We start from the raw sequence: 5,754 nt of genomic DNA on the forward strand, positions 1-5,754 counted from the left end.
TTATTTCTTTTTATCTATTTATCTAATTATCTATCTATTGCATCATAATATTTTTACCATTTTTCTTTTTTTTCTTTTTGCATTTTTACTTTTTATTCTCTTCTCTCTATTAATATAAATAGATAATTATATAAGATACATGCCTATATATATTTTAACAGATCTTTCTTAATACATAACTTGTTCATGAATACTTTAAATCTATGACATCCTAAAAGTTAATGTTTCTTATGTGAATAAGATGTAACATGAAATATGAATTTTATTAGATATATCTACATTTTAATATTTCATTGAAAAATCAATATTATCTATAGTTATATAAAGAACATAGAATATAAAAAACGAATATATTTCTCATATCATAGATTTTTATAGAAAAAACTCGATATATCAAACAAAATCGAAAAATAATCGATTTTACATAAAAAATAATCGAAAAATGAATCGACAATTAAAATGAAAAAAACATACATACATTTCATGATTGTGGAAGAAAGAACACATAAATAGAAAAATAAATAGAAAAACTAATGACGTCAATGGTTTGCATTAATTATATAAGGACAGTCCTTATTAATCCATGCCCAGACTGAATGACGATTTAATGTTAAATTACGATAAAATTAATAAAAATTCATTTATGAACAAAAATGATATTTCTTATTCTTTTTCTATATTTCTATTTATTTATATTTCTATTTTTTTTCATATAATATTCTTTTTTTGATATTTTTGTTTATCTTTTTCTATACACAAATATTTTGTTTTCATTTTGTCCTTTTATTTATTAATAATCCAATTATTCGAATTATACAATCTAATGTTGCATTATTTAATTTTATTGCACGTATATATTTGAGTGTTATGATCTTACATAAAGCGTTCATTATCCATATACATATATGCATATATATGCATATATATACACTTAGATACATATATGTATACATACGTGTATAGTGTATATTAATAGTTGATATAAGTAAATAAGAGTAAATAGCAATTATTGATTTTGAATCATTTATAATAATAGAATTTCTACGAAAAAAATGAGGATGATTAAGTCATATCCATATTATAGTGTCCAGTTTTTAAAATTTTTAATTCTCATTAAAAATAAATTCTAAGTATTGTTTTTTACGGATTATGTTCATTTTGTTATTCAACTAAAATTATATAACTGAGATATGATTCAGAAATACAAATTTTTCCATATATTTTTTCTATCATGAATTGTTAGTATAAAACATTTCAAAGAATCGAATCAAAGTTTAAATCAACAGATGAATTAAAAGATGATTAATGGAGCTTATTTTCATGAAATTCATGGAATAGATGATTCTTTCATGATTATAAGTTAAAAGCAATGCAAAACAAAGCAAGACAAAACATGGCAAGGTAAAACAAGACAAGGCAAGGCAAAGCAAGACAAGACAAGACATGGCAAAGCAAGACAAGGCAAGGCAAGCACAGCTGCGTCCGTATGCAACTTCGCATGCAATGCGCGTAGTCGACGCGCGGGTATTTGCGAAGGAATGTTCAACAGGTGTGTCGCTCGCATTGAGCTTTATGCGCGTACACGCCTTTCCTTTCGCCCTTCCTTCTTTCTTCTTTCTATTCTATTTCTATTTTTCTGTGTTAAACTTTGCGCGCCAGCGCTATCGTAACGAATGCTCAAATAAACCAATCATATTTATCGTAATACAATTAATAATAAAAATATATAAAAATCAATAAAAAGATATAGTCTTTTCATCTCTTTTTTAATTAAATTCTCTTTTTTTAATTAAAAATTTTTTAATGAGACATTGAATTTTATTCAATATCTATATTATATTTTATATTCGAAATTACTATTGATTTATTTTAAGTTATTATATATATCTACATGATAAGGAAAAAAAAGTAAGGAAAAAAAAATTGTCGAATATAAGGTAATACATTTTTCAATCAATAAATATATTTAATTAAATAATTAAATAATTTAATGTAATAATATCATATTCTAATCGAAATTGAGATTACATTGATGAACATTGAAGATATTTATTTCTTACTGAATTAAGATGGTGAGAAAGTATATGAATACACAGTCGATGACAGAGAAGTTACTGTTTCTTCAGACCTTGTGGCCGTTAGTGGTTTACATGTTTTTTTCTTTAGTATGCTTGAAATCATTTTTCAACTCGTGGCTAAGTGATGGCTAAGGGGAAGTTGCGAAGAGAAAATTATACACGATTTATTTACACGATCTGGCCAGGCTTAGCTTGTTACATTTCATAAGTATAAAATATATATATGTGCTATTTCTCGTATGTAGGACAAAGCTCGCTTTGTAATGATTTCTACTGTTGTTCTGATTAACATATCAACTTTACTCTCTATTTGTATTCTATTTTTCTTAATGTTTAAGTGTTCTAAATGATCCATCATTTATTATTACATCTATTCATTCATTTTCATATACATCATTATTGCTATATAATGATAGTAATATTCATAATGTTAATAATGATAATAATAATTATAATAATTATAATAATAATAAGGAGATTATCGTTTTATTGTCTGCTTTATTATTGATAAATATAATTGTAATAATGTAAAAAAAAAATACTGGTAATATAAATGCAAAAAACAAAAATAATTAAATTTTTTATAAATGCAAAAATTGAATTAAGACTAAACGCAACGTATTAAAGCAACAATAGTTTACGAATATGCATATAAGTTTAGTAGGAACAAGGATAGAAATAGAAGCAAAAGCAGAAACAAATATAGAAGGAAGAATAAGACAACAGCCGCAGTCTCTGTTGGCAGCAACGTTGCGATTGGACATTAACATCGAACTCTGTAGTGGGGCAAAGCGCGTTCCGGCAGACAGCTTGGCGTCCTATGGTTCGCATTACGACAAGCTGTAGCCTTTCTCTGTCTTTCGCTTCTCTCGTTTCGCTTCACCGCATCTTGTAACTGTTTGCTACTCCATGTATTTTGTCGAATACTCGAATATATCGTATTCTCTTAACCTTTCTTTCATTAATATTTCAATACATATATAGTTTATTTTTTTCTTTTATTTTTTCTTTGACATAAAAATAATATTTGTGTCTGATTGTTTGATTGATAAACATTTATATATTTATAAAATGAAAACATATATGTATATAAAAAATTTATTAGAAAAAAATGATGTTTTCTATTTATTTTTCTTTAGTCAAAAGCCATATCTTGAAATTCATATCTATCCGATTAATCACTATAATTTGGCTTTTAATACGATCCATTATAAAACATATGTAATAATAGATAAATTTTATTTGCTATAGTAAAATTTAAAATATATATGTATAATAAATATATATGATATAAATATATTATAAATATTTTATGAATTTAGAAAAATTTATATAATGCTTATTATAAATGAGTATATGAATTATAATTTGTCATTAATTTAAATGGATTCGTTGTTTCTCTCATTTCCTGATTAAATATTATTAAGATTTCAAAGATTAATCAATCATTCTTTTTTTTACTATATATTTTTTACTATAAATTAATAATTTTAAAAATTAAAGAAAAATATTGAAAGAATTAAGATTGTATATATAAGTTACGTTTCTACCTGCTTGCCAGAAAACGCGCACGCTCGTTGAGCAAGTTTCTCGAGAGGCGTGTCGCTAGCTACAGGTGGTTGTACCTCATTCCTCCTACTCTTTCCTGATTTCGTTCGTTGTTTCGATTTCTTTATCTTATGTCCATATCATTATATAGTTTTCTTTTCTAATTCTATTCACATGTTATTTAGCATAAATAATTTTTTTTTAATTAAGTATATTATATACATTATATAAATTATATTATATAGATATATAGTATTATATAATATTTATTTTCATGTTTAATTTAATATTTAATGTGCTTTTTTATTATTTTATTTTTCAACAATACAGTATAAATTCTGTTTTTTTTTCTATTTTTCTCTTTTTGTTCATGTTAAATTTTTATTTTTTTTATATTTTAAATTAGAAAAATATTCTCCATTTTGATCTCTTTTTTTTTTCTCTTTCTTTTTCTTTATTCTTTATCTTTTATAATATGTGTGTGTGTATGTGTGTGTGTGTGTATTAATTTAATTGAAAAAATATAAATCTATTTAATATAAAATTGTAAGTATATTAAATTGAATTGAATATATATTACAATTAATAATTAATCGGTATATTATTTGTATCTTTTTATATCGATATTCAAATTAATCTCATCATTTTTAGATTAATATAAAATAAAAAATCAATCAAAAGAAAATATTGCTTTAATTTTTTTTCATTTTTATTTTTTTCCATTTTTTTTTTTTATCAATTTAAATCTTATCCGAAGATTTTAGAAAGAAATTAATCTATTTAATAAAAAATTATAAATGAGGAATATATTGAATCTTCCTATTTTTCATTTCTCAATATATTGGTCTTTCGAGTATGAGTCAACTCGTGTTTGGTGCTCACTCATTCGACCCTGAGTGAAAGATTCACTGAATGAACTCTAAAGATAGAGACCCTCTTATATCCTTTCATCCTCATCTTCTTTTTTCCGTTCGTTCCTCGCATAAGTACTTTTTCTTTCTTTCTCTTTTTATTTTTTTTTTATTCTTCTCTGTTTCCTTTTCTTTTTTATTTTTTTTCTTTTATTATTACTTTTTCTAATAATGTTTCAATCAAACACTCTTTTCTAACAATTTTTTTTTTTTCTATCTTTCTTGTTAATTTTTCTAGCAGTATAATAGGAATATAATTAATTCATTAAACATTTGGCTTTAATTTTTTAAATTAGAATTTTTATGTGTTTAATGTACAAATATTTGGGGAATATTTCTAACAAATATTATTTAAAGTTTGTTGCGCTTTAAATTAATCAAAATAAAATAGATGAATAATTGAAAATAATAAAAAATTATTTATGGAATGAAAATAATATAGTTTAAAAATTGATTATAAAATATATATAATTGATAAATATAATTTTAATTAATATAAATATAATTGATAAACTGATAATTAGGACGAATATTTTTTATAATATATATATATCTATCTTTTATTGATTCTATATAAATAATCATATCTTTTTTTAGATAATAATAATTTAAGAAAATTTCAAATTTTTTTATTTGATTTTATAATATATATATGTATACATATACATATATACGTATACATATACATATAATTATTTGAAGTGAAAAATCAACAAGAATCGTGTTACGTATCATCTTATTTATCAATTGTAAAAATTTATATAAACGGATTAATAAGAACGATAGTTAAAAATAAATATTATAATTAAGGTTTTATATTGAAATCTATAAGTAAAAAATGAAATTTAAATTGTTGCATTTATGTGCACAAAATAATACACACAATACAAAAATAAGACTTACATTTAAAATATTTTTTCTTCTTTTTTTGTACTACTTGTATTTTTATTTTCTATATTCTTCAATGTATCAAGCTCTTCACAACACTTTTTTTAACTTCTTTCTTTCTATGAATTTCTTTTTTTCTCTTTTTTCTTTCTTTGCACTCCCGTTTATTTTCCTTTCACAACTTATTTTTCAGGATATTATTTCACTTTTTATATGTACATTTTTCTCATACTTTCTTTTATAATTTTATTTTTTTTATAATAAATAACTATTTTTTTTTCATTTCCATTCTTTTCTTTCTTTTTCTTCTTTCTCTTCTTCTTTTGCTT

At 22.6% G+C, this 5,754-nt stretch overlaps 1 protein-coding gene across 5 annotated transcripts in view; it reads right to left on the minus strand.

The window, feature by feature from the left end:
- Nucleotides 1-5,754, minus strand: part of LOC102675900 (ion transport peptide-like) — an 18,730-nt gene that overhangs the window by 7,901 nt on the left and 5,075 nt on the right. The window contains exon 1 of one of the 5 annotated variants that reach the window (XM_006611918.2): nucleotides 5,441-5,529. The exons of the other annotated variants lie outside the window; for them this stretch is intronic. The gene's annotated coding sequence lies outside the window, so the exon portion shown is untranslated. Of the gene's footprint in view, nucleotides 1-5,440; nucleotides 5,530-5,754 lie in introns of those variants that run through there. 5 annotated transcript variants of the gene reach the window in all.

The sequence above is a fragment of the Apis dorsata genome, unplaced genomic scaffold, assembly GCF_000469605.1.
Source record: "Apis dorsata unplaced genomic scaffold, Apis dorsata 1.3 scaffold_94, whole genome shotgun sequence".
Lineage (NCBI taxonomy): Eukaryota > Metazoa > Arthropoda > Insecta > Hymenoptera > Apidae > Apis > Apis dorsata.